This window comes from Giraffa tippelskirchi, chromosome 8 (assembly GCF_054371585.1).
Source record: "Giraffa tippelskirchi isolate mGirTip1 chromosome 8, T2T-mGirTip1v1.2.pri, whole genome shotgun sequence".
Taxonomy (NCBI): domain Eukaryota; kingdom Metazoa; phylum Chordata; class Mammalia; order Artiodactyla; family Giraffidae; genus Giraffa; species Giraffa tippelskirchi.
Genome location: NC_137282.1, coordinates 126,725,904 through 126,751,836, shown reverse-complemented (window position 1 = coordinate 126,751,836; position 25,933 = coordinate 126,725,904). Strand labels below are relative to the sequence as shown.

Below are 25,933 nucleotides of genomic sequence, written 5' to 3'. Positions count from 1 at the left end.
TTCGATGATCCAGCGGATATTGGCAATTTGATCTCTGGTTCCTCTGCCTTTTCTAAAACCAGCTTGAACATCTGGAAGTTCACGGTTCACGTATTGCTGAAGCCTGGCTTGGAGAATTTTGAGCATTACTTTACTAGCATGTGAGATGAGTGCAATTGTGCAGTAGTTTGAGCATTCTTTGGCATTGCCTTTCTTTGGGATTGGAACGAAAACCGACCTTTTCCAGTCCTGTGGCCACTGCTGAGTTTTCCAAATTTGCTGGCATATCGAGTGCAGCACTTTCACAGCATCACCTTTGAGGATTTGAAATAGCTCAACTGGAATTCCATCACCTCCACTAGCTTTGTTCGTAGTGATGCTTTCTAAGGCCCACTTGACTTCACATTCCAGGATGTCTGGCTCTAGGTGAGTGATCACACCATCGTGATTATCTGGGTCATGAAGATCTTTTTTGTACAGTTCTTCTGTGTATTCTTGCCACCTCTTCTTAATATCTTCTGCCTCTGTTAGGTCCATACCATTTTTGTCCTTTATCGAGCCCATCTTTGCATGAAATGTTCCTTTGGTATCTCTAATTTTCTTGAAGAGATCTCTAGTCTTTCCCAATCTGTTGTTTTCCTCTATTTCTTTGCACTGATCGCTGAGGAAGGCTTTCTTATCTCTGCTTGCTATTCTTTGGAACTCTGCATTGAGATGGGAATATCTTTCCTTTTCTCCTTTGCTTTTCGCTTCTCTTCTCTTCCCAGCTATCTGTAAGGCCTCCTCAGACAGCCATTTTGCTTTTTTGCATTTCTTTTCCATGGGGATTTTCTTGATCCCTGTCTCCTGTACAATGTCACGAACCTCTGTCCATAGTTCATCAGGCACTCTGTCTATCAGATCTAGTCCCTTAAATCTATTTGTCACTTCCATTGTATACTCATAAGGGATTTGATCTAGGTCATACCTGAATGGTCTAGTGGTTTTCCCTACTTTCTTCAATTTAAGTCTGAATTTGGCAATAAGCAATTCGTGATCTGAGCCACAGTCTGCTCCCGGTCTTGTTTTTGCTGACTGTATAGAGCTTCTCCATCTTTGGCTGCAAAGAATATAATCAATCTGATTTCGGTGTTGACCATCTGGTGATGTCCACGTGTAGAGTCTTCTCTTGTGTTGTTGGAATAGGGTGTTTGCTATTACCAGTGCGTTCTCGTGGCAAAACTCTATTAGCCTTTGCCCTGCTTCATTCTGTACTCCAAGGCCAAACTTGCCTGTTATGCCAGGTGTCTCTTGACTTCCTACTTTTGCATTCCAGTCCCCTATAATGAAAAGGACATCTTTTTTGGGTGTTAGTTCTAGAAGGTCTTGTAGGTCTTCATAGAACCGTTTAATTTCAGCTTCTTTGGCATTACTGGTCGGGGCATAGACTTGTATTACCGTGATATTGAATGGTTTTCCTTGCAAACGAACAGAGATCATTCTGTTGTTTTTGAGATTGCATCCAAGTACTGCATTTTGGACTCTTTTGTTGACCATGATGGCTACTCCATTTCTTCTAAGGGATTCTTGCCCACAGTAGTAGATATAATGGTCATCTGAGTTAAATTCACCCATTCCAGTCCATCTTAGTTCGCTGATTCCTAGAATGTCGACGTTCACTCTTGCCATCTCCTGTTTGACCACTTCCAGTTTGCCTTGATTCATGGACCTAACATTCCAGGTTCCTATGCAATATTGCTCTTTACAGCATCGGACTTTGCGTCCATATACTTAGTGAAATACTAAACCACAAACCTGAAAGTAAAAAGTATGTGGCAAGTGTAAATTGCTCAACCTGATTTAATATCCCTTCATTTTAACCTTTGATTAGCATTTCTGTCGGAGAAGGCAATGGCACCCCACTCCAGTACTCTTGCCTGGAAAATCCCATGGATGGAGGAGCCTGGTAGGCTGCGGTCCATGGGGTCGCTAAGAGTCGGACACGACTGAGCGACTTCACTTTCACTTTTCCCTTTCATGCACTGGAGAAGGAAATGGCAACCCACTCCAGTATTCTTGCCTGGAGAATCCCAGGGACGGCGGAGCCTGGTGGGCTGCCGTCTATGGGGTCGCACAGAGTCGGACACGACTGAAGCGACTTAGCAGCAGCAGCAGCAGCAGCATTTCTGTTAAGTCCTAAACATTTTTTAAATTTTAACTTACTTGTTTTTGGCTGTGCTAGGTCTTCGTTGCTGTGGGGGGCAGTTTCTGTAGTTGCAGTGAGAGTAGAGGGGCTACTTGCTAGTTGCAGTGTGTGGGCTTCTCATTGCAGTGGTTTCTCTTGTGGAGCATGGGCTCTAGGCGTGCAGACTCAGTAGTTGTGGCTCACGGGGTTAGTTACTCTGCAGCATGTGGAATCTTCCTGGAGCAGGGATCGAACCCCTGCGTTGGCAGGCAAACTCCCAACCACTGGACCACCAGGGAAGTCCAGGTCCTAAACTTTTAATCATGTATGAAGTCAGGACACCATAAAATATGCTATTTCCATATTTTAACAAAAGAAAAGGGTCAGTACCCTGCAAGTAGCCACCTACTTGGTATAATTTCACTAAAGAGAGAAAATGCACAAAAATAATAGCTCTTAAATAATAATAATAATGATAGCATCTACCAAACCATAAGCTACATTTTAACAAACTCCCTCTAGGTGATTCATATGTGTGATGATTAATTTTGTGTGTCCACTTAATTGGGCTAAGGGATAACTGGTAAAACATTACTGGTAAAACATTATTACTGGTTGTCTGTGAAGGTGTTTCTGGAAGAAATTAGCATTTTAATTGCTATACAGAGTAAAGAAGATCACCCCTACTAAAGGGGCTGGGCATCATCCAATCTGTTGAGGGCCTGACTAGGACCAAAAGGTAAAGAAAGGTTGCATTTGCCCTCTGGTTGAGCTGGGACATTATCTTCTGCCCTTGGACATTGGTGGTCCTAGCTCCCACGCCTTTGTACTTGGCTGAATCATACCAGCAGCTATCCTGGTTCTCCAGCTTGCAGATGACAGATCATGGAACTTCTTGGCCTCCGTAATTACTTGAACCAATTCCTATAATATCTACTGGTTCTGTTTCTTTGCAAAACCCTAACTAATACAATGTGCATATTAAAGTTAAGTAGCAGTGGATTAGAGGATATTCGATAATCCCAGGATTAAAGTGTATTAAGGTCCTTGCATTGTCTGGGGAAAGGGAAAAGCTCAAGGGTTAATATTTGCCTTTGATTAGTCAAGATTACCTGTTGGATGAGTCCATATATTTTAAATTCTTGAAAATGCAGACTAATCTGTAGTGACAAAAAGCAGATTGGTGGCTACCTGGAGGTAGAGGAGAGGACTGACTATAAAAGGGGCATGTGAGAACATTTGAGAGTGTTGGAAATACTCTATAAATTGATTGTGGTGGTAAACATTGGTCAGAAGTTATCAAACTACTGAATAGCCATAATGTATTTTACATAAATTGTGTCACAATTAAGTTGATTAAAAAAATAAAAAGACTACCTGTTGTAATGTTTTTGTTGTTGTTTAGTCACTAAATTGTGTCCAACTCTTTTGCTACCCCATGGGCTATAGTCCACCAGGCTCCATTGTCCATGAGATTTCCCAGGCAAGAATACTGGAGTACATTTCCTCCTTCATGGGAATCTTCCTGAATCAGGGGTCTAACCTGTGTCTCTTGCTTGTCAGACGGAAACCCTGTAATGTTTAAAACTAACCATTAAAAGAATGAAAAAAAGAAGCTATAACTCACAAACTAGTAGAGAGGAAAAAAGGAATAATACATATTCAACCAATCTAAAGGAAGAAAAAAAGAACATAAATAAGCAATAAGAACAAATATAAGTAATAAGATGTTGGCAGATATTGTATAAACTCGTCTCCTCTGTAGAATGAACAGGCTACAATGAGAGAGACATTTGGGGGAAAGTTTAATGATAGATGGTTAAAATGTGTATATTGAGCACATGCATTTACCCCAGAACTTCACTTAATATGTTAGTAAAGCATTAAAAAACCCGCAAGATAATAAAGTCCATAAGAACAAAAAGAAGAGGGGAAAGAAACAACAGCAGATGAGAACTGTCAATAAAATTTTGGAGAATGGAAGAAGACGGGTGAACAAATAAGAAAGCTAAAGCATAAGTCTGCAAAAAGAACTGGTAAAAATCAGCTGATTCACAGACCCACTAGAAAGGCTTACAAATAGGAAACTGCAGTAATTCTGAAGAATTGTGTGTGCTGGGGGAGGGAGGTGGTAGTGAGGTGTTGGTAATGGCTTGGAGAGTAGGCCTCCAGAAAAATCTGTTGAAAGGGTGGTTAGATGCTACCAGATCTCCCCAGTACTCCTTGGAGATTTGCCATCTCAGAAAATTAAACTAAGGCGATCTGGACTTGGGGATTCCAGGCACCAATGAGGGCAGAGACCAAGTGCCGTTCTGAAAATGGCAATTAGAATGGTACTCTACATACTGAATGATGAGACACCCCCTCCCCACCTCATTTCCCTTCTCAGGGCTGATAAAGAGGAAGGGGAAAGCTGATACAAATTGATGGGCTCTGGTGGTCCAGAAGTGGGCTGAGAAAAAAATGCCATGAAAATATTTTTAGTCCGTTTATCCTTTCAAGTGAGGAATTGAAAAATTGTTTTCCTAAGATCAAAATCCTCAGTGGCCCAGCCTCTGCCCACACCTTACATTTTAGAACACTGGGAGCCAAGTGTATATTAGAATCTTGCTATTCAGATTGTTGTCCAAGAACCAGTAGTACTGGCATCCCCTTGGGAGGTGGTTAGAAATGCTGACTCTCAGGCCCCACTCCAGACCTACCAAACCAAAGCCTGTATTTTAATAAGATTCCCCCAGGTGATTTGTATGCATGTTAAAGTTTGAGAAGCAGTAGGTTAAAGGAAAGGATAGCTTCCCTGGTAGCTCAGACGGTAAAGCATCTGCCTGCAATGCAGAAGACCTGGGTTCGATCCCTAAATTGGGAAGATCCCCTGGAGAAGGAAACGGCAACCCACTCCAGTACTCTTGCCTGGAGAATGCCATGGATGGAGGAGCCTGGTAGGCTACAGTCCATGGGATAGCAAAGAGTTGGACACGACTGAGCAACTTCAGCTTCAGCAGGTTAAAGGATATTAGAGAATTCCAGTATTCCTCTCTGAAAGTAAAGTCCTATTTACTAATGTTTGTGGAGGAATAGTCCCAATTAAAAAAAATAAAACTTGCCACCTTTTGCCTTGTACTGAAGCCTACCAGATACCAAAATACTCCCTCCCTTCCCCCAACACACAATTTTAAACAATTTTTTATTACTTCACTCAAAGTTGAGTAGACCATCAATAAACAACAGTTATATGAGGAAAATCTCATTAGTGTCATAGCCCAAAACAAAGGAACAGAAAATCAAGACTTAACAAACAAAAATCTCAACCTCAAGAAGTAACAGCAATGAAGTGGGAACATGATAATATTTAGAAAAGAAGTGGGGGAGGGAAGAAGGGAGACGGAAAAGATGCTGTCCAAAAAAAAAACTTGAAAATAAGAAAATATGAAAGATTTTCAAAGATACAATGGAAGATTTGGAAGGTGAAGTTGAAGTCTCAGAGAGCAGAGGGAAAATAAGAAAGTAAAGAGAAGAGAAAAGAGAATTTGAGGATGAATTCAGGACATACAACATCCCATTTATAGTAATTCTAGAAAGGAAATGATTGATTTTCCCAGAAATGAAGATCTTGAGTTTCCAGAATGAAAGACTTCCCCCAGTACCCTGGTACAATGAATGCAAAAAGATCTTAAGAACACTAGTGATAGAAAAGGGGAGGATCCTAAAAGCTTTCAGAAAAATCAGGTCACCTAGAAAAGATTATGAATCCAAGGATACCAGGTTAGAAGGCATCAGAATAATCCCTTCAAATGCTGAAAGAACATTGTTTTCCTGTATAGAAGTCTATACCTTGCCAAAATGTCTATCAAGTGTGGGAATAGTATAAAGACATTTTCAGACTTGCGAGGTCTCATTTATCTATTCTTTCTCAGGAAGCAACTGGATGACATTTTCCATAAAAATGATGGAGGGAAAAAAAATCAAAAATAAAAATCGTGGTATCCATGAAGTGTGTGTGCTGTGTGCTAAGTCGCATCAGTCGTGTCCAACTCTGTGTGACCCTGTGGACTGTAGCCCACCAGGCTCCTCAGTCCATGGGATTCTCCAGGCAAGAAAACTGGAGTGGGTTGCCATTTCCTTCTCCAGGGGATCTTTCCGACTCAGGGATTGGACCCATGTTTCTTAAGTCGCCTGCATTGGTAGGCAGGTTCTTTACCACTAGCACCACCTGGGAGGCCATCCATGATATAGGATCCCCAATTATGATGAAAGGAAAGTTGTTTGGCAGGCTAAGAGTGCAACCATTGCAGTTGGAGAACTCCAGAAATGATTGGAATGGATAATTTACCAGATATATTTGACCATATAAGAGGAGGCTTTCAGTACTGAGAAAGAGTTTAGAGAAATGGCAACCCACTCCAGTATTCTTACACGGGAAATCCCATGGACAGGAGCCTGGTGGGCTACAGTCCATGGGATTGCAAAAGAGTTGGACAAGACTTGGCGACTAAACAATGACAATAATAAAATTAAAATTTTAAAATAGGCAATTATTAATTCTAGGAAAGACAACCCATGTGAAAAAGATATAATTTCTACTGTGCCTATATGGCTCATTTGCAAGCATTTATATAATCATAACAAAGAAAAACAATAGAGATTTAACTAAAAATTATGATATAACTATTTTGAGACTATGAGGTGAGTGGTAGGAGATACAAATGAAATCCTCATTATCTGTAGTTGAAGTATAATAATGTATAAAGTTGAAAACTCAAGAACTGATAGTAAATGTGTGTTATTTAGAAATGGAAGTTAAATACTGGAAGAAACTACTGAAGAGTTTGAAATTGTTGGTTGTGGATTGGGAGAGAAGGAATTGGGCTGAAGTAGTGATCTCTGGTTTTATTTTATTTTTAACTATTTTTTACTGCCTTGGGTCTTTATTGCTGCACATGGACTTTCCCTAGTTGTGGCGAGCAGAGGCTTCTCTTCTCGTGGAGCACAGGCTCTGGGCACACCGCCTTCGGAGTTGTGGCACGTGGGCTCAATAGTCATGGCTCGAGGACTCTAGAACGTGGGCCCTAGAGTAGTTATGATGCATGGGCTTTAGTTGCTCCACAGCATGTAGAATCTTCCTGGACCTGGGATCAAACCCATGTCCCCTGCATTGGCAGGTGGATTCTTATCCACGGTACCACCAGGGAAGTCCTGGTTTTATTTTTAAGCCTTGGTATTATTTGACTTTTAAAAAACTTGTAAGTTCATAAAAGTTAATATGAAATATACTTAAATGATATTACTTCAAAAGTAAGTGGATGGATTGAAGAGTGGCTATAATAAATTAGCTTTCCAATTCAATATGTCAGAAAGAGTATGTGTTATGCAGAAAAGTTATTGGGTTGGCCAGAAAGGTTGTTTGGGTTCTTCTATAAGCTGTTACCTGAAAACCCAAACAACCTTTTTGGCCAACTCAGAATTAACATAGCAGACCTGACTGCTCTCCTTTGAGATGGCTGCTTACATGGGTGGCATCTGAGAGCTTCTTGGATTCCAGGAAGGTTCTCACCACCCGCACTGATAAGAGTGGTTCACTGTGCCTAAACTATTTGTGCAGACAGTACGGTTTACCGTAGCTGTCCACTTTCCTTCTGGAGTACATGTCACCAGGCAGAGGGTATCTTTGTAACCAACCCCCATAAAATCTCTGGACAGTCTCTAATGAGCTTCCCTGGTAAACAACTTTTGGCATGTGTTGTTACAACTCATTGTTGAGGGAATTAAGTGCATCCTGTGTGAGAGAGAACCCTTGGAAGCTTGATCTTGGTTTCCTCCAGACTACGCCCCATGTGCCTTTTTTCTTTGGTGATTTTACTGATTTTGTTCTGTATCTTTTCTCTGTAATAAGTCATAACCACACATACAGCTGCATGTTGAATCCTGATTCCTCCTAGTAAATCATTGAATTTGGAGGTGGTCTTGAGGACCCCAACACACATTTTTTTTTTACTCCAAATACCCATTAAAATATTAGTGTAATTGCAAGATGTGTGCTTGCAAGCAATAAAACCCAATTCTAGCTCTCTCATGGGGGAAAAATAGCATTTATTGGAAGGGTTGAAGCAAGGGCTCTCAGAATTGAAAGGAGACTGGAGGAGCAAGCTAGAACGTCATTGCCACCACTGCTTATATATAAATAATATCTTAATTTTTTTTCTGTTAAGTTACTGGTATTGGAAATACAGTTTATTGTTACCTGTCCATCTTATATTTAGCCACCTTGCTAAACTTTCTTATTATTTCTAATAATGTGGTTGGTTCTGAAGGGTTTTCTCTATAGATAATTATATTATCTCTAAGTGGTAGTTTTGATCTTCCCTTTTCAGACATTAGGTCTGACATACCTTCCTCCCCCTTTCTTCCTTTCTTTCTTTCATCCCTTCTTCCCTTCCTTCCCTCCTTCTTTCCCTTTCTCCCCCCACCCCCCCACCCCCTGACCCCCACTCCCCTCTCTGTCTTACTGACCTTCAGCACAATGTTAGAGGCAGTAGACATCCCTGCCTTGTTACTCCAGTTTTAAGGAAATGCTTCTGACATTTCCCTACTAAGAATGATGTTTGCTTTCAGTGTTATGTGAGATACTCTTTAACAGATTCAGAAAGATCATTTCTATTCTCACTTTGCTAAAAGTTGTTTTATCATGATGAGTGTTTAATTTTATCAAATACTTCTTCTGCATCTATTAACATGATAACTGGTTTTCTCCTTTACTCTTAATGTGAAGAATTGGTTCTCTAATATTAAACCATTCTTGTATCTCTGGAATTAACCTGGCTTTGTCATGATTTATTATATTATCTCTTTTATACATCACTGATTTGGTTTGCTAATGTTTTAATTAATGTATTTGCATCTAGGGTCACAAGTGAGATTGACTATAATTTGATAGTTTTGGGAATTAAGTTTTATTAATCTCATAGAATGAGTTGGAAATATTTCCTCTTTTTCAATTTTCTGGAAGAGTTTGTATATGAAATGAACTGTTTCTTGGAAAGCTGGAATATTTTTCTATAATTTTGTTCATCTAAGTTTTGCAATATGTTTTCTTTTAAATCTCTGCTCCACCTATAGTTATGTTCCCCTTTGCATTACTAATGTTTTTTCTTCTCTTCTTTCCTATCCCTTTTACCCCAAGTCTCCATAAATTTTATTAGTTTTCTCCCCCCAGATAGCATTAGTATACTGTATTGGTGTTTTTCTTTCTGGCTTACTTCACTCTGTATAATAGGCTCCAGTTTCATCCACCTCATTAGAACTGATTCAAGTGTATTCTTTTTAAAGGCTGAGTAATATTCCATTGTGTATAAGTACCACAGCTTACTTATCCATTCATCTGCTTATGGAGATCTAGGCTGCTTCCATGTCCTGGCTATTATAAACAGTGCTGCGATGAACATTGGGGTGCATGTGTCTCTTTCAATTCTGGTTTCCTCAGTGTGTATGCCCAGCAGTGGGATTGCTGGGTCATATGGCAGTTCTATTTCCAGGTTTTTGAGGAATCTCCACACTGTTCTCCAAAGTGGCTGTACTAGTTTGCATTCCCACCGACAGTGTAAGAGGGTTCCCTTTTCTCCACACCCTCTCCAGCATCTATTGCTTGTAGTCTTTTGGATAGCAGCCATTCTGACGGGCGTGAAATGGTACATCATTGTGGTTTTGATTTGCATTTCTCTGATAATGAGTGATGTTGAGCATCTTTTCCTGTGTTTGTTAGCCATCTGTATGTCTTCTTTGGAGAAGTGTCTGTTTAGTTCTTTGGCCCACTTTTTGATTGGGTCGTTTATTTTTCTGGAATTGAGCTGCAGGAGTTGCTTGTCTATTTTTGAGAATAATTGTTTGTCCGTTGCTTTGTTTGCTATTAATTTCTCCCATTCTGAAGGCTGTCTTTTCACCTTGCTTATAGTTTCCTTTGTTGTGCAAAAGCTTTTAATTTTAATTAGGTCCCATTTGTTTATTTTTGCTTTTATTTCCAATATTCTGAGAGGTGGGTCATAGAGGATCCTGCTGTGGTTTATGTTGGAGAGTGAAAAACATCAATTCTTAACTACTAGTATTTCATGATATGAGTGTACCAGTTTGTTTAACCATTTACCCATTGAAGGACATCTGAGTTGTTTCTGATTTGGGGAAAACTGGACATCCACCTGCAAGAGAATGAAGCTAGACCACTATCTTATACCATACACAAAAATTAACTCAGAATGGATTAAAGACTTGAGACTCTTAGAAGAAAACACAGGCAGTAAGTTCTTTGACATCAGTCTTGGCAATGATTTTTTGGATTTGACACCAAAAGTAAAAGTAAGTTTGATATATATGTCAAACTAAAGAAACTCCTGCACAACAAAGGAAACCATCAACAAAATGAAAAGGCAGACTATCTAATGGGAGAAAATATTTGCAAAGCATAGATCTGACAAGGGGTTAATATCCAAAATACATAAAGAACTCAAACAACTCAATAGCAAAAGACAAAACAGTCCAGTTTTTAAATGGGCAGAGGATCTGAATGAACATTTTCCCAAAGAAGACATACAAATAGCCAACAGGTACATGAGAAGCTACTCAACATCACTGTCAGAGAACTGCAAATCAAAAGCACAATGAGATATCACTTCATACCTTTTAGAATGGTTATTATCCAAAAAAAAGTAACAGGTATTGGTGAGGATATGGAGAAAAGGGAATCTTCCTGGCAGTGGGAATGTAAACTGGTACAGCCACTATTGAAAACAGCATGGAGGTTTGTCAAAAAAATCAAAACTAGAACTACCAAATGATCCAGCAATCCCACCTCTGGGTATTTATCCAAAAAAAATGAAAACACTTGAAAAAATATTTGCATCCCTATGTTCATTGCAGAATTATTTGCAGTAGCCAAGAGATGGAAACAATCTAAGTGTCCGCTGATGGATGAATGGATAAAGAAGATGTGTTGTATAAGTCAACTGTATATATGAATATTATTCAGCTATAAAAAAAGAAGGAAATCCTGCCATTTGTGACTACATGGATGAACTTTGAAGGCATTATACTAAGTGAAATAAGCCAGACAGAAAGACAAGTACTATATGATATCAATTATATTTGGATTCTCAAACAAACTCGTAGAGACAGAGAGTAGATTGATGGTTGCCAGAGATGGGGTTTAGGGTAGGCAAAATGAATTAAGGGAGTCAAAAGGTACAAACTTCCAGTTACAAATAAGTCCTGGGACTGTAATGTCTAACATGTGGACTATAGTTAATAATACTGTGTTGTATGCTAAGAGAGAACTTAAAAGTTCTCACCACGGGTCTTCCTTGGTAGTCTTGCGCCTAAGACTCCACATTCCCAATGCAGGGGGCCCAGGTTCAATTTCTGCTCAGGGAACTGGATCCCTCCCACATGCCGTGACTAAGAGTCCTAAGAGTGGAATGCTGCAACTAAAGATCCTGCATGCTGCAACTAAGACCCAGTACAACCAAATAAATACTTTTTTTAAAGTTCTCACCACAAGAAAAACAGATTTTGTAACTATGTATGGTAATGAATGTTAACTGGACTTATTTGGTGATCATTTTGCAGCATATACAGATAATGAACCAATTGTGGACCTGAAACTAATGTTATATGTCAATTATATCTCAATTTTTTTTTTTAAGAAAAGCATTTTCTTTGTGTTACAGTACTAAGCCAATGGCACAGAGTTATCCATGAAATCATGTAGAAGGTACAGGTAAGCAGTGAGTGGTACATAGATAAGTCTTCCTGAATAGTATAAAAATGTTAGAACTCTTTTACTCCAACTACCTGGCCTTTTGATTACATGCTATAATTTTCTAGTATTTTAGACCTGTTCTTTTGAATTTAATTTTTGTGGCTAAGTAACAAATTCATGGTGAACTTCCCTGGTGGTTCAGCAGTAAAGAATCCAACTGCCAGTGCAGGAGACGTGGGTTTGATTCCTAGGTTGGGAAGATCCCCTGGAGAAGGAAATGGCAACCCACTCTGGTGTTCTTCCCTGGGAAATCCCATGGACAAAGGAGCCTGGCGGGCTACGGTCCATGGGGTCACAACTAAACAGCAAACTGCCCATACAGGTGAAATTTGTGTTGTTTCAGGCTTATTGCAAGCAGTTCTGCTAAGAATAGCTTTATGCACAGTCTGTTTTGTACACATGGAAGTATATCTGTGGGATAAACCACCCAAAGTAGAATTCCTGCGTCAAAGGCTATATACATTTGGAAGTGGGATAGCTCTCCATAAGGACTCTGCCAGTTGACACTCATATAAACCATGTGTTAGAGGGCCTGTTTTCCCACAGCTTTATCAATAGAACATTTTAGCAAGCTTTTAGATTTTTGCCACTCTGATAAGTGAAAAAATAATATTTTGGTGTAGTTTTAACTTGAATTTCTATTATTACGAGAGAGCTTGAACATTCTTTCATATATTTAAAGCCATCAACCTGGGAATTGACAAGAGTATGAATGTATTAGTTTGTACATAACATTTGTTAAAAATGGTGAAACTGTGCACTTTGAATCTATGCATTCATTGTGTATAAGTTATACTTCTGGTGCCATTTTAAAATTTTATTTATTTATTTGGCTGCATTGGGTCTTAGTTGCGGCGCATGGGATCTTCACTGTGGTGTGTGGGCTTAGTTGACTCTTGCCACGTGGGATCTTAGTTCCCTGACCAGGGATCTAACCTGTGTGCCCTGCATTACAAGGTGGTTTCTTAACCACTGGACCACCAGGGAAGTCCCTCTAGGACCATTTTTAAAAAAAGATTTTTCTTTCTCTATTTAATGAGTTTGTCAAAAATAATTTGACCATATATGTGTGGATCTATTCCTTGACTCTATTACATTGATCTATTTGTGCTTTTGCCAGGGTTACACTGTCTTGATTTTCTTTGCTTTATTATAAGCTTTGAAGGCGTGTAGAATAATATCTCCAAATTTACTTTCCTTTTCTAAGGTTATTTTGAGTATTTATATCCTTTGCAGTTCCACATAAATTTTAGAATCAGCTTGTCAATTTCCATAATAAAGTTGTGGGGATTTTGATTGGGATTTCATTGAGTCTCTATATCAATTTAGGGGGAATAGCTTAAACAATATGAGTCTTACAATCCATTAATAGACTATTTTTTCCATGAATGTGTGTCTTTAATTTAACTCAGAAATGTTTTATAGATTTCAGTGCAAAGGTTTTATGCATTTTTATTAAATTACCCTAAAGTATTTTCTGTGTTTTAGATGATCATATAGATGATCTTTTGCTGGCTACTCTTGTTTGTTTTTCCATAACTTTTGGGATGAAATTGATCATAAAAAGAAGAGAGGGTGTGGAGAAAAGGGAACCCTCTTGCGTTGTTGGTGGGAATGTAAATTGATACAGCCTCTATGGAAGACAGTATTGAGATTCCTTTAAAAATTAGGAGTAAAACTACCATATGACCCAGAAATCCCACTATTAGGCATATATCCTGAAGAAATCAGAATTGAAAAAGATACATGTACCCCCACGGTTCATTGCAGCACTATTTACGGTAGCTAGGATGTGGAAGCGACCTAGATGTCCATTGACAGATGGATAAAGAAGCTGTAGTACATATATAAAATGGAATATTACCAAGCCATAAAGAGGAATACATGTGAGTCAGTTCTAATGAGGTGGATGAACCTAGAGCCTATTATACAGAGTGAAGTAGTCAGAAAGAGAAAAGCAAATACCGTATGCTAACACCTGTATATGGGCTCTAGAAAGACAGTACTGATGAACCTGTTTGCAGGGCAGCAGTGGAGACACAGACATAAAGAACAGACTTACAGACATGGGGGCTGGGGAGGAAGGAGAGGGTGGGACAAATGGAGAAAGTAACATGGAAGCATATACACCACCGTACGTAAAATAGATAGTCAATGGGAACTCAAATAGGGGCTCTGTAACAACCTAGAGGGATGGGATGAGGTGGAAGGTAGGAGGGAGATTCAAGAGGGGGGGAGCATACATATACCTATGGCTGATTCTTGTTGATGTATGGCAGAAACCAACACAATATTGTAAAGCAATTATCCTTCAATTAAAAATAAATTTTAAAAAATGAATCATTTGACATTTTTAAAGGGAAAATCAAAACCTTTTTGATATTGTCTTTAAAACTCAACATTCAAAAAACTAAGATCATGATATCCAGTCCCATCACTTCATGGCAAGTAGCTGGGGAAACAATGGAAACAGTGACAGACTTTATTTTCTTGGGCTCCAAAAATCACTGTAGATAGTGATTGCAGCCATGAAATTAAAAGACACTTGCTCCTTGGAAGAAAAGCTATGACAAACCTAGATACCATATTAAAGAGTAGAGACATTACTTTACCAGCAAGGTCCATATAGTCAAAGCTGTGGCCTTTCCAGTAGTCATGTATGTATGGATGTGAGAGTTGGACCATAAAGAAAGCTGAGCACCGAAGAATTGATGCTTTTGAACTGCGGTGTTGGAGAAAACTCTTGAGAGTCCCTTGGACTGTGAGGAGATCCAACCAGTCCATCCTAAAGGAAATCAGTCCTGCATATTCATTGGAAAGACTGTGGCTGAAGCTGAAGCTCCAATACTTTGGCCACCTGATGCGAAGAGCTGACTTAGTGGAAAAGACCCTGATGCTGGGAAAGATTGAGGGGAGGAGGAGAAGGGGGCGACAGAGGATGAGATGGTTGGATGGCATCACCGACTTGATGGACATGGGTTTGGGTGGACTCCGGGAGTTAGTGATGGACAGGAAGTCCTGGTGTGCTGCGGTTCATGGGGTCGCAAAGAGTCGGACACGACTGAACGACTGAACTGAACTGAACTGATCCCTATTTTTTAGAGGATTTTAAAATCAAGGATGGTTTGTTGAACATTATCAAAGCTTTCTCAGTATCTGTGAAAATTATATCGTTATATTGAACTTTTTATTTTTAAAATAATCTTAATCGATCATAACGTGTTATCTTTAATGTATTCCTGGTTTTTGTTTTTGCTCTATGTTACTTAGTGTACGTAGGCCGTATTTGTATGTTCCCTTTCTCTTGAAGGTAGACATATATTCCATATATTATATATAAAATATAATAGAGTGTATCACTCCCATGACTATGTTTATGTTATGTGGCAAAGACGAAGGGATTTTGTTGGTGTAATTAAGTCCCTAATCTGTTGACTTTGAGTTGATGAAAGGGAGATTACTTTGGATAAGCCTTACCTGATCAGGTAAAGGCTTTAAAAGAGAGTTTAGGGCCTTCTCTGAAGTCAGAGAAGGTTTCCTGCTGCCTTTGAAGATGTCAACTGTCTTGAGTTTATAGCCACAAAGAAATGAATTCTGCCAACAACCATGTGAGCTTGAAAAAGGATGTGATCCCTAGATGAGAGTGCAGCCTGACTGGCATCTTGATTGTTACCTTGTGAGACCCCGAAGACCCAGATAAGCTGTGTTCAGACTCCTAAGCAATGGAAACTGTGAGATAATAACTGTATATTGTTTTAACCTGCTGTATTTGTGGTGATTTATCTCACAGCAGTTGACAACTAACACTCAGTGTTTTTGCATAAATACTCAGAAGTAAGAGTGGTCTGTAATTTCCTTCCTTCTTTCCTTCCTCATCAGATTTTGGTATTAATGTTATGCCTACTTTAGAGAAATAACTTGGACTTTTTCTTCATTTTCAATCCCTTGAAATAGCTTCAAAAAGCATTTGGGAATTAAGCATTAGACTTCTTAAAAGCTTGGTAGCACTTGTGAAACCTGGGGCTGATTTTTTTTTTTTTTTTTTGATAGAGGTGTTCTTTAAAAACTATCATATCTTTATTTTCTTCTTATTTGATTTATTTTGATAAATTATATAATTCCTCAAACGTGATATATTTCATATAGGTTTTCAAAATTGCTTACATAGGGTTAAACAAAAAAAAATTTGGGGGGGGGGGCAAGCAGCTTGTCAAAAGAATCTGCCTGCAATTTGGGAGACCTGGGTTTGATCCCTGGGTTGGGAAGATCCCCTGGAGAAGGGAAAGTCTACCCACTCCAGTATTCTGGCCTGGAGAATTCCATGAACTGTATAGTCCATGGGATCACAAAGATTTGGACATGACTGAGCGACTTTCACTAATCACTGCAGATGGTGACAGCTGCCATGAAATTAAAAGACGCTTGCTCCTTGGAAGAAAAGTTATGACCAACCTAGACAACATATTAAAAAGCAGAGACATTCCTTTGCCAACAAAGGTCCGTCTAGTCAAAGCTATGGTTTTTCCAGTAGTCATGTATGGGTGTGAGAGTTGGAATATAAAGAAAGCTGAGCGCTGAAGAATTGATGCTTTTGAACTGTGGTGTTGGAGAAAACTCTTGAGAGTCCATTGGACTGCGAGGAGATCCAACCAGTCCATCCTAAAGGAGATCAGTCCTGGGTGTTCATTGGAAGGACTGATGTTGAAGCTGAAACTCCAATACTTTGGCCACCTGATGCGAAGAGCTGACTCATTTGAAAAGACCCTAATGCTGGGAAAGATTGAGGGCAGGAGGAGAAGGGGATGACAGAGGATGAGATGGTTGGATGGCATCGCTGACTCAATGGACATGAGTTTGAGTAAACTCCAGGAGTTGATGATGGACAGGGAGGCCTCGCATGCTACAGTCCATGGGGTCACAAAGAGTCGGACACGACTGAGCAACTGAACTGAACTGAACTCTGGGATCTTAGTTCCCTGATCAGGGATTGAACCTGGGCCCTCAGCAATGAAAGCATGGCGTCCTAACCACTGGACTACCAGGGAATTCCCAACAAAGTAATTTTTAAGTGATTTTCTAAACTTTTTTTGTTTCCATGATTATTTCTTATTTTTGTGTATTTGTGCTTTCTTGCATCTTTTCTTCATTAAGTTAGGATGTTTTCTCATACACTCACGTTTTCTGTCTTGGTTGTTTTTGTTTTCTAACTTATTAATTTCCGCTTTTCCTTTTTATTTTTAATATTCCTTCTCTTGTTTTTATGCCATCTCTTCTTTGATTTCTTGCATCTCTGCTATGAAGACTTTCTTAATTGAAGTAATTGATTGGTTTTGTTGTTGTTGTTGTTTATGGTTAACTTTTGGTTAGATTTTTTAAATCTGTTTCTTGTCTGGTTCTTCATCTTTTAACTTTTGCTCCCTCTTTCCACCTTTTTTCTTGTGGCATCTTTGTAAAATAACGTGCCAGTTCCTTTTTTTATGGCTCTTTATTCAGTAAATGAGTTGGATCTTTCTGGCCCAGCAGTTTGTGAGAGTTGTGTTCTGTGAGTGTGTTGTGTGGGCCTTTTCTGAGGTCTGCCACCTCTAGGTCATCTCTCTTTTCTCCCTTTATCCTTCCTGTGCTTCTCTCCACACAAGCTTCTGACCAGTCGCCTTCTGCCTGGTGGTTTCCAGCGCTCTCGTCTCTTGTGGTGTGTAAAGGATGTAGGGTGCTCACTTCAGGATGAGCCCGTTACCCATAGGAAGTGTAGTTTGACTAATATTTTCTGAGATCTGTCACCTCTGGCTTCTTTCTGTTCACTTAATCCCCACGGTATCTACTTGATCCCCGTGCGGCTTCTGTGAGGCCTCTGGCAGCACTTAGGCATTTTTGACTTATACAGATATCTGTTGCTCAGCTTTCCTGAAAATGGAGTAAACGGGTTTTTAATCCTCCGTATATCGTACAGTTTTTGAAAGATATCTTAAAGAAGAGAGAAATTGCTCTCACCAACCCCTCTTTACCACAAGCCTTGACCTTTTATTAACCCTACATACTAGATATTTTCATTATCACTGTACAAAATGTTTGCTCAGATTTGCCTACATCTTTTTTTTTTTTTACCGCCTTCCACTCTTTCTTGCATCTCAGACCTTCTCACTGGGATCTTTTTCCCTCTACTGTAATTGTATACTTCAGAAATTCCTTCAGAGAAGGCTAGTTGGTTTTTGTTTATCTGAAAATATCTTTAGTTCATGGTTTTTCTGGAAAGATAATTTTCTGGTTATCAGGTCAGGCTGAGAGCTGTTTTCTCTTGGCACTTTGGGCACTATGCCAATAGTCTAGAATTTACTGTTGCTGTTGAAAAGTCTGCTATTAGTCAGTTTGTTGTTCCTTTGTAAGTCATCTGCCTGTTCTCTTGAGTTGCTTTTGAAGCCTACTCATTGTCTTTGATGTTCTGAGTTTTACTATACTGTGCTTAGATGTGGTTCTTTTTTGTTTGTCTTGCTTGGTATACATTCTACATTCTGTATCAGAGGATTCAAGCCTGAAAAGCTCTCATTAATTGCTTTTCCAAACATTGCTTCTCTCCAGTCTCTTCTTCTGTAACTGATTAAATTACTTTAGACCATCTTATCCTATCCCCCATATCCTTTTAAGCCCTGTTTTGGAGCTTTTCAGCTTCTTATCGCTCTGTGTTCCAATTTGGGTCTTGTTTTTCACTCATAGTATGATGGCATTTTTATTTCTTTAAACATTTCATACATTTAAAAAGACTACATCGAGTGAAAGATGCCAGGCACAAAGGGCTATGTAGCGTCCAAGTCTGTATTAATGACATTCTGTAAAAGGCAAAAAGCATAGGGTCAAAATTCAGATCAGTGTTTGCCAAGGACTGGGAGTTAGGGGAGCACATTGACTTCAAAGGGGCATGAGGGAATTTTGGAGGTAAAAGGAATATTTTATGTGTTAATTGTGGTGGTGGTTATACGACTGTACTTCTGTCAAGATTCATTGAACTGTACACCTTAAAAGGATGAATTTCAGTGTAGTAAATTATACCTCAATAAACCTGGTTTTTAAAAATTGTATAATTAACCACAACTTACTTTCCAAATATAAATAATGGAAGTGGAGAAGAGGAAGGAAAAAATTCATTAAAATGTATAAATGTATACACAACAATGAAAGAAATATGGCTAGAGGTGATGTCTTTATTCTGTAACAGTTTATGAGGATGGAATTGGCATGTATGACTTTCTCCTTCTGTAATTTATGCCACATTCGCTTTGCCCTCACACAGGCACTCAGTGATTTGGAGTTTCATACCAAATTTACCTTCACAAGGCATCTCAGTTCAGTTCAGTCACTCAGTCGTGTCCGACTCTTTGCGACCCCATGAATCGCAGCACTCCAGGCCTCCCTGTCCATCACCAACTCCCAGAGTTTACCCAAACCCATGTCCATTGAGTCGGTGATGCCATCCAACCATCTCATCCTCTGTCGTCCCCTTCCCCTCCTGCCCCCAATCCTTCCCAGCATTAGGGTCTTTTCCAATGAGTCAACCCTTCGCATGAGGTGGCCAAAGTATTGGAGTTTCAGCTTCAACGTCAGTCCTTCCAATGAACACCCAGGACTGATCTCCTTTAGGATGGACTGGTTGGATCTCCTTGCAGTCCAAGGGACTCTCAAGAGTCTTCTCCAACACCACAGTTCAAAAGCATCAATTCTTCGGTGCTCAGCTTTCTTCACCATCCAACTCTCACATCCATACATGACCACTGGAAAAACCATAGCCTTGACTAAACGGACCTTTGTTGGCAAAGCCCTTGATAATTCTGTCCTTTGTGGGTGTGGTGGTATTAACATTAGCTTTTTCCACTTGATTTGGTAGTATAAGTCCTGCTCTAGAATGACAGATTGGAGTTAAGATTCTCTCATGCCCAACTTTGGCTGCAAAGAATATAATCAATCTGATTTCAGTGTTGACCATCTGGTGATATCCACGTGTAGAGTCTTCTCTTATGTTGTTGGAATAGGGTGTTTGCTATTACCAGTGGGTTCTCGTGGCAAAACTCTATTAGCCTTTGCCCTGCTTCATTCTGTACTCCAAGGCCAAACTTGCCTGTTACGCCAGGTGTCTCTTGACTTCCTACTTTTGCATTCCAGTTCCCTGTAATGAAAAGGACATCTTTTTTGGGTGTTAGTTCTAGAAGGTCTTGTAGGTCTTCATAGAACCGTTCAACTTCAGCTTCTTTGGCGTTACTGGTCGGGGCATAGACTTGGATTACCGTGATATTGAATGGTTTGCCTTGGAAACGAACAGAGATCATTCTGTCGTTTTTGAGATTGCATCCAAGTACTGCATTTTGGACTCTTTTGTTGACCATGATGGCTACTCCATTTCTTCTAAGGGATTCTTGCCCACAGTAGTAGATATAATGGTCATCTGAGTTAAATTCACCCATTCCAGTCCATCTTAGTTCGCTGATTCCTAGAATGTCGACATTCACTCTTGCCATCTCCTGTTTGACCACTTCCAATTTACCTTGATTCATGGACCTAACATTCCAGGTTCCTATGCAATATTGCTCTTTACAGCATCGGACTTTGCGTCTATCACCAGTCACATCCACAGTTGGGTATCGTTTTTGCTTTGGCTCCATCTCATCATTCTTTCTGGAGTTATTTCTCCACTGATCTCCATTAGCATATTGGGCACCTACTGACCTGGGGAGTTCATCTTTCAGTGTCCTATCTTTTTGCCTTTTCATACTGTTCATGGGGTTCTCAAGGCAAGAATACTGAAGTGGTTTGCCATGCCCTTCTCCAGTGGACCACATTCTGTCAGACCTCTCCACCATGATCCATCCCTCTTGGGTGGCCCCACATGGCATGGCTTAGTTTCATTGAGATAGACAAGGCTGTGGTGCGTGTGATCAGATTAGCTAGTTTTCTGTAATTTTAGTTTCAGTGTGTCTGCCCGCTGATGCCCTCTCGCAACACTTACCGTCTTACTTGGGTTTCTCTTGCCTTGGGCCTTGGGTAATTCCTCTCACCGCCGCCGCCGGCCCCCAGCCCCAGGCCCGGCCTAGCTCCTCTCGGCCACGCTTCTGCGCCGAGAATCACTGCTGATGGTGACTGCAGCCATGAAATTAAAAGACGCTTACTCCTTGGAAGGAAGGTTATGGCCAACCTAGATAGCATATTTAAAAGCAGAGACATTACTTTGCCAACAAAAGTCCATCTAGTCAAGGCTATGGTTTTTCCAGTAGTCATGTATGGATGTGAGAGTTGGACGGTGAAGAAAGCTGAGCACCGAAGAATTGATGTTTTTGAACTGTGGTGTTGGAGAAGACTCTTGAGAGTCCCTTGGACTGCAAGGAGATCCAATCAATCCATCCTAAAAGAGATCAATCCTGGATGTTCATTGGAAGGTCTGAAGTTGAAGCTGAAACTCCAATACTTTGGCCACCTCATGCGAAGAGTTGACTCATTGGAAAAGACCCTAATGCTGGGTAGAATTGGGGGCGGGAGGAGAAGGAGACGACAGAGGATGAGATGGTTGGATGGCATCACCGACTCGATGGACATGGGTTTGGGTGGACTCCAGGAGTTGGTGATGGACAGAGAGGCCTGGCGTGCTGCAATTCATGGGGTCGCAAAGAGTCGGACACGACTGAGCGACTGAACTGAACATGCCCAACTTTGAAGCTATAATGTTTTAATTTTGATTGTCAAGATTCTTCAGGGTCAGTTCCCCTAGCTAACACAATGACTCCTTTTCACCTCATTGTTTGTGGCATAAAAGCCCCAAATGACCGACATTGGAAACATTGTTTTTTCCCTTTATAGTATTATAAGGTGTTGGAGAAGACTCTTGAGAGTCCCTTGGACTGCAAGGAGATCCAACCAGTCCATCCTGAAGGAGATCAATCCTGAGTATTCATTGGAAGGACTGATGCTGAAGCTGAAACTCCAATACTTTGGCCACCTGATGCGAAGAGCTGACTAATTTGAAAAGACCCTGATGCTGGGGAAAGATTGAAGGTGGAAGGAGAGGGAGATGACAGAGGTTGAGATGGTTGGATGGCATCACCGACTCAATGGACATGAGTTTGAGTAGGCTCTGGGAGTTGGTGATGGACAGGGAAGTGTGGCGTGCTGCAGTCCATGGGGTCGCAAAGAGTCGGACACGACTGAGTGACTGAACTGAACTGAGTAGTATAAGCTCTTGTATCCCCAGGCCCAAGTCGGCAGAGTCCCAAGTCACAGAGATAAGGAGCAATTATTTGGTAGGTCATTTCACTTAGTATTGAAAGGCTATCCCACTTCCACCTCATAGTTTCCATACCAGCAATTAGAAGCAGCAATGTGTGCTGATACGTTGCTTTATGATTTCAAACATATAGTACATCCTGCAGGCCAGCACTCCAACCTCATGAGGTGTTGTCTCAGCTAGAGACTCACCTAGATCCTCAGTAGGCCACTCCGCTGTGCTGTACGGCAAGCTGCTGGTCTAGACATGGAGAGAGTGTGAGATGCCACTGCATACCCATTAGGATGGCCACTGTCAGAAAATCAGAAAGCAACAAGTGTTGGTAAGGATGTGAAGAAAATGGAACCCTTTTGCACTGTTGGTGGCAATGTAAAATGGTGTAGCCTCTGTGGAAAACATTATGGTAATTTCTCAAAAAATAAATTACCACATGAGTCAGCAATTCCACATCTGGGCATATACCCAAAATAATTGAAAACAGGATCCAAAACTGATATTTGTGCACCCGTATAAGCATCGCAGTATTATTCACAACAGCTAAAACATGGAACGAATCCAAGTGTCCATCAGTAGATGAACAGATACAAAAATGTGGTATACACCTATTATTCAGACTTGAAAGGAATTCTGCAATATGGTATAACATGGAAGAACCTTGACAACGTTATGGTGAGTGAAAAAAAGCCAGTCCCGAAAAGATGGATAGATGATTCCACTTATTTGAAGTACTTAGAATAATCAAAATCATAGGGAAATGGACAGTTACCATTTAGTATGTATGTATCTTACCACAATTAAAAAATAGCCAAAGGGACTTCTCTGTTGGTCCAGTGGTTGAGAATCCACCTTCCAAATGCAGGGGATGCTTGTTCGATCCCTGGTTGGGGAACTAAGATCCCACACCATGGGGCAACTAAGCCCACGCGTTGCAACTACAAGCCCATGTACCACCTCCATAGACACAAAGCAGTCAAATAAATATATATTTTATGAAAACTGGGGGGGAAAAGGAGCAATAGAAAAATATCGTATTAATCCCACAAAAAGTTATTATAATGAATCTTATGTGGCCTTATATGACACGATAGTACAGCCAGTGCTTTCTGAGATTTGAGCAAATGGTTGAGGGAAATGCCAACTAATAATATAGATGAGAAGTGTTTAGCAGAACGCCTGATTAGCCAATAATGAAGCAAAACAAACAAAAGAAGCAAAAATTAAAGGTATAGTGAGTGTGTTGCCTTCAGTAACTTGGCTGCTGAGCAGGCATGAGACCTAGTCCGTCACATCCTGCTCACGTTCAGCTGTGATATCTTGCTTGTAACTTAAATCAGTCGCTTTGATGCCTGTATAGCTCAATCGGTAAAGCATCTGCCCACAATACGGGAGAGTTGGGTTCAGTTCCTGGGTTGGGAAGTTCCCCTGGACAAGGAAATGGCAACCCACTCTAGTATTCTTGCCTGGAGAATCCCATGAACAGAGGAGTCTGGCAGACTACAGTTCACGGGATCACAAAAGTCAGACACGACTTAGTGCTATCTTCTTTCTTCTTTAGTTAATATTGGGGATCTGGGTTCTTTGTTTTCCTCATTCTTTCAGGGACTAAAGTCAAGCATATTTAGACCCTGCGTCTCTTTGAAGGTTTAGAGTAGGCACTATCTCCGTGTGAAGCAGCCTTTCTTCACAGCTATAACCACACACCACCCCACCACCCCCAGTCATTCTTTCTGCAGCACATGTTGTCCTGTGTTTTTCTTTCTTTGATGTGTCACTTTTGGTTTTTATACCTGAGACCTCTTGCTTGCACTCTGTTGTGGGTTAAAATGTGCTCCCTCAAATGATACAGTGAAGTCCTAACTCCTGATACCTGTGACCATGACCTTATTTGGAAGAAGGTCTTTGCAGATGTAATTAGTGAGATGAGGTCACACTGGAATAGGGTGGACCCTAAATCCACTGGTGTCCTTATAAGGAAGATGGAGATTTGGAAACATGTACACACACAAGGAAGATGGTCACATGAAGACAGAAGCAGAAGCTAGAGTGATGTAGCTATAAGCCAAGGAATGGCAAGGATTGCAGGTAACCATTAGAAGCCAGAGTCTGGGGAGGAGTCTTCTTCTCCCTAAATTCTTCAGAGGAAGCGTGGCTCTGCTAACATCTTGATTTCAGACTTCTGGCCTCCAGGAACCATGAGAAAATGAATCTCTTTAAACTATAAAGTCACCTGGTTTGTGGGAGTTTCTTACCACACCCCTAGGTAACTAATACACACTCTTTGCCTAAGCTTGAGTTAAACATGTCAGACAGAAATTATGTGAATGATTTAGTAGTTTATCTTTGTGAAAGCATACTTAAACAGAAACAGCAGTCAGTTATAAAAATTACCTAACAAGTCCATCAAACACTTTTCTTACTGTTATTGTTTTCAAATGAAATAAAATATTAAAAACATAATTGTTAGAACTTTTAGAAACTAAAATTACTCAATTACAAAAGGAAAAGGCAAATAGGAAGAAATTAATTTGTTTTTCATTTCTGATAAAAGATTTTGTCACTTTAAATTCTGTAACTGAAATTTTTTCTTACATTTTTCCTTAGTAAGTCTGCAAAGAAAATCAATAAAGAAGGCTGTTAGTTAACAAGTGAGCACTGGATATGAATTTAGATCAAAAAGACTGGAATTACAAAGTTTGGGAAGTGTTTGCTCTTTTATATCCTGGGATTGGTTCTGGAAACTAGCAAATGCTGCCTCCTTATCTTTTGCTTTCTTTCCTTTTAGACCTCTGGCAGTGTTTTGAGGATTAAAGAATGGAGTGATGGTTGTCCAAAAGTCAGAGAACACAGCTCTGAGATCACAGACACTAGAAAACTGAAAAAGTAATTGGCTTTTACTGACTCAGGGAGATGATTGCGCAAGAGGGAAGAAAACTGGTATCTGAGAAATCAAGTATTCAGAAATAGGGCTGCTGAAATAGGCAAAACTAGAAAATAGCCCAGGGACTTCCCTGGTGGCCCAGTAGTTAAGACTTCACCTTCCAGTGCAGGGCTGTGGGCTTGATTCCTGGTCCGGGAGCTCAGATCCCACGTGCCTCATGGCCAAAAAAACAAAACATAAACAGAAGCAGTATTATAATGAATTCAATGAAGACAAAAGAAAATAGCCCAGAAACTTCTAGGATGCAGTCAGAAGAGGGTTGTACTGTGAAGAATGAAAAAGGCAAGCATTTCAAGTCAGAAGAGTATATAATACAGGAGAGAATCTAGGTGACCTTGGATTTGGTGATGTTTTTAGGTATAACACGAAAAGCAGGGTCATGAAAGCATAGATACAGAAGTTGAACTTCATTGAGACTGAAAACTTACACTCTGCAAAAGACACTGTTGGGAGAATGAAAAGAAAAGTCACAGACTGGGAGAAAATATTTGCAAAGCATGTGTATCTGGTAGAGGACATGTATCCAAAATATACAAAGTACCCTTAACAGCAAGAAAACAGGTTTTTTTTTGGCTTGTGCTACATGGCTTGCCAGATCTTAGTTCCTGATCAGGGATTGAACCTGGGCGTTCTGCAGTGAAAGCACAGAGTCCTAACCACTGGACCACCGGAGAACTCCCCAAACAATCTAATCTTTTAAATGGGAAAAACAAATCTGAATAGACACGTTGCCAAAGAAGATGGCCAGATGGGAAATAAGCACATGAAAAGATGATCTACATAATATGTCTT

The 25,933-nt window shown here is 40.2% G+C and overlaps 1 long non-coding RNA gene and 1 other non-coding gene across 2 annotated transcripts in view; one reads left to right on the top strand and one right to left on the bottom strand.

Moving 5' to 3' along the window:
• Nucleotides 1-25,933, top strand: part of LOC145517544 (uncharacterized) — a 41,171-nt gene that overhangs the window by 6,392 nt on the left and 8,846 nt on the right. The gene's annotated exons all lie outside the window — the stretch shown is intronic.
• TRNAE-UUC (transfer RNA glutamic acid (anticodon UUC)) lies at nt 16,918-16,990 on the bottom strand. The gene has a single exon. It is a non-coding gene; the product is annotated as a tRNA-Glu (tRNA).